This window comes from Chelon labrosus (assembly GCF_963514085.1).
Source record: "Chelon labrosus genome assembly, chromosome: 15".
In the NCBI taxonomy this organism is placed as follows: domain Eukaryota; kingdom Metazoa; phylum Chordata; class Actinopteri; order Mugiliformes; family Mugilidae; genus Chelon; species Chelon labrosus.
The window spans coordinates 2413004-2424100 of NC_140348.1; positions in this window are offsets into that span (position 1 = coordinate 2413004).

Sequence of the window (11097 nt, forward strand, 5' to 3'; positions counted from 1 at the left end):
ATGTATATCATGCCTTTTGAGATGTGTCACAATATCATAGTTGCATGGGGAAGCAGTCTAATTGGTTTTATGAGTAGGCAACATCTTCCATCAAAATTGTTGCTTTGATGTAATTCATGCCTTTGAAGATGATGTCACAACTTCATTGTTGAATGGGGAAGCAGTCTAAGTGCTTTCATGACTAGGCAACTTCTTCCAAGTGAATGTTTCCTTTGATGTAATTCGTGCCTTTGATGTAATTCATGCCTTTGATGTAATTCGTGGCTTTGATGTAATTCGTGCCTTTGATGTAATTTGTGCCTTTGAAGACTGAGTCACAGCTTTAGTGTTGCAGTGGCCTGACCCTGCTTAGCCTCCGAGATCAGAGATCTTGTGCATTACTATGATGTGAATGTTCCTATTACTAGTGATGAAAATTTAAAAGCTTACAGCACACGGTATTCCCAGGCGGTCTCCCATCCAAGTACTAAACAGGCCCGACCGTGCTTATGCTTCCGAGATCAGACGAGATCGGGCGTGTTCAGGGTGGTATGGCCGTAAGCTTTTGCTGCAGCCACTGAAAGAGTATTAATAGATGATGGAAATCATCACTGTGTCCATTATTGTGATGCGAATGTTCCTATTACTACTGATGAAAATCAAAAGCTTACAGCACTTGGTATTCCCAGGCGGTCTCCCATCCAAGTACTAACCAGGCCCGACCCTGCTTGGCTTCCGAGATCAGACGAGATCAGGCGTGTTCAGGGTGGTATGGCCGTAAGCGATGGCAGTGATCACAAAAAGAGTATTAATAGATGATGGAAATCACCATCGTGTGCATCATTATGATGTGAATGTTCCTGTACTTGTTATGTGTAGGTAACATCTTCCAAGTGAATGTTTCCTTTGATGTAATGGTTGCCTTTGAAGATTGTGTCACAACTTCAGTGTCGCATGGGGAAGCGGTCTAAGTGCTTTCATAACGAGGCAACATCTTCCAAGTGAATGTTTCCTTTGATGTGACTCGTGTCTTTTGAGATGTGTCACAATATCATGGTTGCATGTTAAAGGTGCCTAATTGCCTTTATAAGTAGGTAACATCTTCCAAGTGAATGTATCCTTTGATGTGATTCATGGCTTTTGAGATTTGTCACAATGCAATGTTTCCATGGGGAAGGCGCTTAATTGCTTTCATGACTAGGCAACATCCTCCAAGTGAATGTTTCCTTTGATGTATATCATGCCTTTTGAGATGTGTCACAATATCATAGTTGCATGGGGAAGCAGTCTAATTGGTTTTATGAGTAGGCAACATCTTCCATCAAAATTGTTGCTTTGATGTAATTCATGCCTTTGAAGATGATGTCACAACTTCATTGTTGAATGGGGAAGCAGTCTAAGTGCTTTCATGACTAGGCAACTTCTTCCAAGTGAATGTTTCCTTTGATGTAATTCGTGCCTTTGATGTAATTTGTGCCTTTGAAGACTGAGTCACAGCTTTAGTGTTGCAGTGGCCTGACCCTGCTTAGCCTCCGAGATCAGAGATCTTGTGCATTACTATGATGTGAATGTTCCTATTACTAGTGATGAAAATTTAAAAGCTTACAGCACACGGTATTCCCAGGCGGTCTCCCATCCAAGTACTAAACAGGCCCGACCCTGCTTATGCTTCCGAGATCAGACGAGATCGGGAGTGTTCAGGGTGGTATGGCCGTAAGCTTTTGCTGCAGCCACTGAAAGAGTATTAATAGATGATGGAAATCATCACTGTGTCCATTATTGTGATGCGAATGTTCCTATTACTACTGATGAAAATCAAAAGCTTACAGCACCTGGTATTCCCAGGCGGTCTCCCATCCAAGTACTAACCAGGCCCGACCCTGCTTGGCTTCCGAGATCAGACGAGATCGGGCGTGTTCAGGGTGGTATGGCCGTAAGCGATGGCAGTGATCACAAAAAGAGTATTAATAGATGATGGAAATCACCATCGTGTGCATCATTATGATGTGAATGTTCCTGTACTTGTTATGTGTAGGTAACGTCTTCCAAGTGAATGTTTACTTTGATGTAATGGTTGCCTTTGAAGATTGTGTCACAACTTCAGTGTCGCATGGGGAAGCGGTCTAAGTGCTTTCATAACGAGGCAACATCTTCCAAGTGAATGTTTCCTTTGATGTGACTCGTGTCTTTTGAGATGTGTCACAATATCATGGTTGCATGTTAAAGGTGCCTAATTGCCTTTATAAGTAGGTAACATCTTCCAAGTGAATGTATCCTTTGATGTGATTCATGCCTTTTGAGATTTGTCACAATGCAATGGTTCCATGGGGAAGGCGCTTAATTGCTTTCATGACTAGGCAACATCCTCCAAGTGAATGTTTCCTTTGATGTATATCATGCCTTTTGAGATGTGTCACAATATCATAGTTGCATGGGGAAGCAGTCTAATTGGTTTTATGAGTAGGCAACATCTTCCATCAAAATTGTTGCTTTGATGTAATTCATGCCTTCGAAGATGATGTCACAACTTCATTGTTGAATGGGGAAGCAGTCTAAGTGCTTTCATGACTAGGCAACTTCTTCCAAGTGAATGTTTCCTTTGATGTAATTCGTGCCTTTGATGTAATTCATGCCTTTGATGTAATTCGTGGCTTTGATGTAATTCGTGGCTTTGATGTAATTCGTGCCTTTGATGTAATTTGTGCCTTTGAAGACTGAGTCACAGCTTTAGTGTTGCAGTGGCCTGACCCTGCTTAGCCTCCGAGATCAGAGATCTTGTGCATTACTATGATGTGAATGTTCCTATTACTAGTGATGAAAATTTAAAAGCTTACAGCACACGGTATTCCCAGGCGGTCTCCCATCCAAGTACTAAACAGGCCCGAACCTGCTTATGCTTCCGAGATCACACGAGATCGGGCGTGTTCAGGGTGGTATGGCCGTAAGCTTTTGCTGCAGCCACTGAAAGAGTATTAATAGATGATGGAAATCATCACTGTGTCCATTATTGTGATGCGAATGTTCCTATTACTACTGATGAAAATCAAAAGCTTACAGCACTTGGTATTCCCAGGCGGTCTCCCATCCAAGTACTAACCAGGCCCGACCCTGCTTGGCTTCCGAGATCAGACGAGATCAGGCGTGTTCAGGGTGGTATGGCCGTAAGCGATGGCAGTGATCACAAAAAGAGTATTAATAGATGATGGAAATCACCATCGTGTGCATCATTATGATGTGAATGTTCCTGTACTTGTTATGTGTAGGTAACATCTTCCAAGTGAATGTTTACTTTGATGTAATGGTTGCCTTTGAAGATTGTGTCACAACTTCAGTGTCGCATGGGGAAGCGGTCTAAGTGCTTTCATAACGAGGCAACATCTTCCAAATGAATGTTTCGTTTGATGTGACTCGTGTCTTTTGAGATGTGTCACAATATCATGGTTGCATGTTAAAGGTGCCTAATTGCCTTTATAAGTAGGTAACATCTTCCAAGTGAATGTATCCTTTGATGTGATTCATTCCTTTTGAGATTTGTCACAATGCAATGGTTCCATGGGGAAGGCGCTTAATTGCTTTCATGACTAGGCAACATCCTCCAAGTGAATGTTTCCTTTGATGTATATCATGCCTTTTGAGATGTGTCACAATATCATAGTTGCATGGGGAAGCAGTCTAATTGGTTTTATGAGTAGGCAACATCTTCCATCAAAATTGTTGCTTTGATGTAATTCATGCCTTTGAAGATGATGTCACAACTTCATTGTTGGATGGGGAAGCAGTCTAAGTGCTTTCATGACTAGGCAACTTCTTCCAAGTGAATGTTTCCTTTGATGTAATTCGTGCCTTTGATGTAATTCATGCCTTTGATGTAATTCGTGGCTTTGATGTAATTTGTGCCTTTGATGTAATTTGTGCCTTTGAAGACTGAGTCACAGCTTTAGTGTTGCAGTGGCCTGACCCTGCTTAGCCTCCGAGATCAGAGATCTTGTGCATTACTATGATGTGAATGTTCCTATTACTAGTGATGAAAATTTAAAAGCTTACAGCACACGGTATTCCCAGGCGGTCTCCCAACCAAGTACTAAACAGGCCCGACCCTGCTTATGCTTCCGAGATCAGACGAGATCGGGCGTGTTCAGGGTGGTATGGCCGTAAGCTTTTGCTGCAGCCACTGAAAGAGTATTAATAGATGATGGAAATCATCACTGTGTCCATTATTGTGATGCGAATGTTCCTATTACTACTGATGAAAATCAGAAGCTTACAGCACCTGGTATTCCCAGGCGGTCTCCCATCCAAGTACTAACCAGGCCCGACCCTGCTTGGCTTCCGAGATCAGACGAGATCGGGCGTGTTCAGGGTGGTATGGCCGTAAGCGATAGCAGTGATCACAAAAAGAGTATTAATAGATGATGGAAATCACCATCGTGTGCATCATTATGATGTGAATGTTCCTGTACTTGTTATGTGTAGGTAACATCTTCCAAGTGAATGTTTCCTTTGATGTAATGGTTGCCTTTGAAGATTGTGTCACAACTTCAGTGTCGCATGGGGAAGCAGTCTAATTGGTTTTATGAGTAGGCAACATCTTCCATCAAAATTGTTGCTTTGATGTAATTCATGCCTTTGAAGATGATGTCACAACTTCATTGTTGAATGGGGAAGCAGTCTAAGTGCTTTCATGACTAGGCAACTTCTTCCAAGTGAATGTTTCCTTTGATGTAATTCGTGCCTTTGATGTAATTCATGCCTTTGATGTAATTCGTGGCTTTGATGTAATTCGTGCCTTTGATGTAATTTGTGCCTTTGAAGACTGAGTCACAGCTTTAGTGTTGCAGTGGCCTGACCCTGCTTAGCCTCCGAGATCAGAGATCTTGTGCATTACTATGATGTGAATGTTCCTATTACTAGTGATGAAAATTTAAAAGCTTACAGCACACGGTATTCCCAGGCGGTCTCCCATCCAAGTACTAAACAGGCCCGACCGTGCTTATGCTTCCGAGATCAGACGAGATCGGGCGTGTTCAGGGTGGTATGGCCGTAAGCTTTTGCTGCAGCCACTGAAAGAGTATTAATAGATGATGGAAATCATCACTGTGTCCATTATTGTGATGCGAATGTTCCTATTACTACTGATCAAAATCAAAAGCTTACAGCACCTGGTATTCCCAGGCGGTCTCCCATCCAAGTACTAACCAGGCCCGACCCTGCTTGGCTTCCGAGATCAGACGAGATCGGGCGTGTTCAGGGTGGTATGGCCGTAAGCGATGGCAGTGATCACAAAAAGAGTATTAATAGATGATGGAAATCACCATCGTGTGCATCATTATGATGTGAATGTTCCTGTACTTGTTATGTGTAGGTAACATCTTCCAAGTGAATGTTTCCTTTGATGTAATGGTTGCCTTTGAAGATTGTGTCACAACTTCAGTGTCGCATGGGGAAGCGGTCTAAGTGCTTTCATAACGAGGCAACATCTTCCAAGTGAATGTTTCCTTTGATGTGACTCGTGTCTTTTGAGATGTGTCACAATATCATGGTTGCATGTTAAAGGTGCCTAATTGCCTTTATAAGTAGGTAACATCTTCCAAGTGAATGTATCCTTTGATGTGATTCATGGCTTTTGAGATTTGTCACAATGCAATGTTTCCATGGGGAAGGCGCTTAATTGCTTTCATGACTAGGCAACATCCTCCAAGTGAATGTTTCCTTTGATGTATATCATGCCTTTTGAGATGTGTCACAATATCATAGTTGCATGGGGAAGCAGTCTAATTGGTTTTATGAGTAGGCAACATCTTACATCAAAATTGTTGCTTTGATGTAATTCATGCCTTTGAAGATGATGTCACAACTTCATTGTTGAATGGGGAAGCAGTCTAAGTGCTTTCATGACTAGGCAACTTCTTCCAAGTGAATGTTTCCTTTGATGTAATTCGTGCCTTTGATGTAATTCATGCCTTTGATGTAATTCGTGGCTTTGATGTAATTCGTGCCTTTCATGTAATTTGTGCCTTTGAAGACTGAGTCACAGCTTTAGTGTTGCAGTGGCCTGACCCTGCTTAGCCTCCGAGATCAGAGATCTTGTGCATTACTATGATGTGAATGTTCCTATTACTAGTGATGAAAATTTAAAAGCTTACAGCACACGGTATTCCCAGGCGGTCTCCCATCCAAGTACTAAACAGGCCCGACCCTGCTTATGCTTCCGAGATCAGACGAGATCGGGCGTGTTCAGGGTGGTATGGCCGTAAGCTTTTGCTGCAGCCACTGAAAGAGTATTAATAGATGATGGAAATCATCACTGTGTCCATTATTGTGATGCGAATGTTCCTATTACTACTGATGAAAATCAAAAGCTTACAGCACCTGGTATTCCCAGGCGGTCTCCCATCCAAGTACTAACCAGGCCCGACCCTGCTTGGCTTCCGAGATCAGACGAGATCGGGCGTGTTCAGGGTGGTATGGCCGTAAGCGATGGCAGTGATCACAAAAAGAGTATTAATAGATGATGGAAATCACCATCGTGTGCATCATTATGATGTGAATGTTCCTGTACTTGTTATGTGTAGGTAACATCTTCCAAGTGAATGTTTCCTTTGATGTAATGGTTGCCTTTGAAGATTGTGTCACAACTTCAGTGTCGCATGGGGAAGCGGTCTAAGTGCTTTCATAACGAGGCAACATCTTCCAAGTGAATGTTTCCTTTGATGTGACTCGTGTCTTTTGAGATGTGTCACAATATCATGGTTGCATGTTAAAGGTGCCTAATTGCCTTTATAAGTAGGTAACATCTTCCAAGTGAATGTATCCTTTGATGTGATTCATGGCTTTTGAGATTTGTCACAATGCAATGTTTCCATGGGGAAGGCGCTTAATTGCTTTCATGAGTAGGCAACATCCTCCAAGTGAATGTTTCCTTTGATGTATATCATGCCTTTTGAGATGTGTCACAATATCATAGTTGCATGGGGAAGCAGTCTAATTGGTTTTATGAGTAGGCAACATCTTCCATCAAAATTGTTGCTTTGATGTAATTCATGCCTTTGAAGATGATGTCACAACTTCATTGTTGAATGGGGAAGCAGTCTAAGTGCTTTCATGACTAGGCAACTTCTTCCAAGTGAATGTTTCCTTTGATGTAATTCGTGCCTTTGATGTAATTTGTGCCTTTGAAGACTGAGTCACAGCTTTAGTGTTGCAGTGGCCTGACCCTGCTTAGCCTCCGAGATCAGAGATCTTGTGCATTACTATGATGTGAATGTTCCTATTACTAGTGATGAAAATTTAAAAGCTTACAGCACACGGTATTCCCAGGCGGTCTCCCATCCAAGTACTAAACAGGCCCGACCCTGCTTATGCTTCCGAGATCAGACGAGATCGGGCGTGTTCAGGGTGGTATGGCCGTAAGCTTTTGCTGCAGCCACTGAAAGAGTATTAATAGATGATGGAAATCATCACTGTGTCCATTATTGTGATGCGAATGTTCCTATTACTACTGATGAAAATCAAAAGCTTACAGCACCTGGTATTCCCAGGCGGTCTCCCATCCAAGTACTAACCAGGCCCGACCCTGCTTGGCTTCCGAGATCAGACGAGATCGGGCGTTTTCAGGGTGGTATGGCCGTAAGCGATGGCAGTGATCACAAAAAGAGTATTAATAGATGATGGAAATCACCATCGTGTGCATCATTATGATGTGAATGTTAATGTACTTGTTATGTGTAGGTAACATCTTCCAAGTGAATGTTTCCTTTGATGTAATGGTTGCCTTTGAAGATTGTGTCACAACTTCAGTGTCGCATGGGGAAGCGGTCTAAGTGCTTTCATAACGAGGCAACATCTTCCAAGTGAATGTTTCCTTTGATGTGACTCGTGTCTTTTGAGATGTGTCACAATATCATGGTTGCATGTTAAAGGTGCCTAATTGCCTTTATAAGTAGGTAACATCTTCCAAGTGAATGTATCCTTTGATGTGATTCATGCCTTTTGAGATTTGTCACAATGCAATGGTTCCATGGGGAAGGCGCTTAATTGCTTTCATGACTAGGCAACATCCTCCAAGTGAATGTTTCCTTTGATGTATATCATGCCTTTTGAGATGTGTCACAATATCATAGTTGCATGGGGAAGCAGTCTAATTGGTTTTATGAGTAGGCAACATCTTACATCAAAATTGTTGCTTTGATGTAATTCATGCCTTTGAAGATGATGTCACAACTTCATTGTTGAATGGGGAAGCAGTCTAAGTGCTTTCATGACTAGGCAACTTCTTCCAAGTGAATGTTTCCTTTGATGTAATTCGTGCCTTTGATGTAATTCATGCCTTTGATGTAATTCGTGGCTTTGATGTAATTCGTGCCTTTGATGTAATTTGTGCCTTTGAAGACTGAGTCACAGCTTTAGTGTTGCAGTGGCCTGACCCTGCTTAGCCTCCGAGATCAGAGATCTTGTGCATTACTATGATGTGAATGTTCCTATTACTAGTGATGAAAATTTAAAAGCTTACAGCACACGGTATTCCCAGGCGGTCTCCCATCCAAGTACTAAACAGGCCCGACCGTGCTTATGCTTCCGAGATCAGACGAGATCGGGCGTGTTCAGGGTGGTATGGCCGTAAGCTTTTGCTGCAGCCACTGAAAGAGTATTAATAGATGATGGAAATCATCACTGTGTCCATTATTGTGATGCGAATGTTCCTATTACTACTGATGAAAATCAAAAGCTTACAGCACTTGGTATTCCCAGGCGGTCTCCCATCCAAGTACTAACCAGGCCCGACCCTGCTTGGCTTCCGAGATCAGACGAGATCAGGCGTGTTCAGGGTGGTATGGCCGTAAGCGATGGCAGTGATCACAAAAAGAGTATTAATAGATGATGGAAATCACCATCGTGTGCATCATTATGATGTGAATGTTCCTGTACTTGTTATGTGTAGGTAACATCTTCCAAGTGAATGTTTCCTTTGATGTAATGGTTGCCTTTGAAGATTGTGTCACAACTTCAGTGTCGCATGGGGAAGCGGTCTAAGTGCTTTCATAACGAGGCAACATCTTCCAAATGAATGTTTCGTTTGATGTGACTCGTGTCTTTTGAGATGTGTCACAATATCATGGTTGCATGTTAAAGGTGCCTAATTGCCTTTATAAGTAGGTAACATCTTCCAAGTGAATGTATCCTTTGATGTGATTCATGCCTTTTGAGATTTGTCACAATGCAATGGTTCCATGGGGAAGGCGCTTAATTGCTTTCATGACTAGGCAACATCCTCCAAGTGAATGTTTCCTTTGATGTATATCATGCCTTTTGAGATGTGTCACAATATCATAGTTGCATGGGGAAGCAGTCTAATTGGTTTTATGAGTAGGCAACATCTTCCATCAAAATTGTTGCTTTGATGTAATTCATGCCTTTGAAGATGATGTCACAACTTCATTGTTGAATGGGGAAGCAGTCTAAGTGCTTTCATGACTAGGCAACTTCTTCCAAGTGAATGTTTCCTTTGATGTAATTCGTGCCTTTGATGTAATTCATGCCTTTGATGTAATTCGTGGCTTTGATGTAATTTGTGCCTTTGATGTAATTTGTGCCTTTGAAGACTGAGTCACAGCTTTAGTGTTGCAGTGGCCTGACCCTGCTTAGCCTCCGAGATCAGAGATCTTGTGCATTACTATGATGTGAATGTTCCTATTACTAGTGATGAAAATTTAAAAGCTTACAGCACACGGTATTCCCAGGCGGTCTCCCAACCAAGTACTAAACAGGCCCGACCCTGCTTATGCTTCCGAGATCAGACGAGATCGGGCGTGTTCCGGGTGGTATGGCCGTAAGCTTTTGCTGCATCCACTGAAAGAGTATTAATAGATGATGGAAATCATCATTGGTTCCATTATTGTGATGCGAATGTTCCTATTACTACTGATGAAAATCAAAAGCTTACAGCACCTGGTATTCCCAGGCGGTCTCCCATCCAAGTACTAACCAGGCCCGACCCTGCTTGGCTTCCGAGATCAGACGAGATCGGGCGTGTTCAGGGTGGTATGGCCGTAAGCGATAGCAGTGATCACAAAAAGAGTATTAATAGATGATGGAAATCACCATCGTGTGCATCATTATGATGTGAATGTTCCTGTACTTGTTATGTGTAGGTAACATCTTCCAAGTGAATGTTTCCTTTGATGTAATGGTTGCCTTTGAAGATTGTGTCACAACTTCAGTGTCGCATGGGGAAGCAGTCTAATTGGTTTTATGAGTAGGCAACATCTTCCATCAAAATTGTTGCTTTGATGTAATTCATGCCTTTGAAGATGATGTCACAACTTCATTGTTGAATGGGGAAGCAGTCTAAGTGCTTTCATGACTAGGCAACTTCTTCCAAGTGAATGTTTCCTTTGATGTAATTCGTGCCTTTGATGTAATTCATGCCTTTGATGTAATTCGTGGCTTTGATGTAATTCGTGCCTTTGATGTAATTTGTGCCTTTGAAGACTGAGTCACAGCTTTAGTGTTGCAGTGGCCTGACCCTGCTTAGCCTCCGAGATCAGAGATCTTGTGCATTACTATGATGTGAATGTTCCTATTACTAGTGATGAAAATTTAAAAGCTTACAGCACACGGTATTCCCAGGCGGTCTCCCATCCAAGTACTAAACAGGCCCGACCCTGCTTATGCTTCCGAGATCAGACGAGATCGGGCGTGTTCAGGGTGGTATGGCCGTAAGCTTTTGCTGCAGCCACTGAAAGAGTATTAATAGATGATGGAAATCATCACTGTGTCCATTATTGTGATGCGAATGTTCCTATTACTACTGATGAAAATCAAAAGCTTACAGCACCTGGTATTCCCAGGCGGTCTCCCATCCAAGTACTAACCAGGCCCGACCCTGCTTGGCTTCCGAGATCAGACGAGATCGGGCGTTTTCAGGGTGGTATGGCCGTAAGCGTTGGCAGCGATCACAAAAAGAGTATTAATAGATGATGGAAATCACCATCGTGTGCATCATTATGATGTGAATGTTAATGTACTTGTTATGTGTAGGTAACATCTTCCAAGTGAATGTTTCCTTTGATGTAATGGTTGCCTTTGAAGATTGTGTCACAACTTCAGTGTCGCATGGGG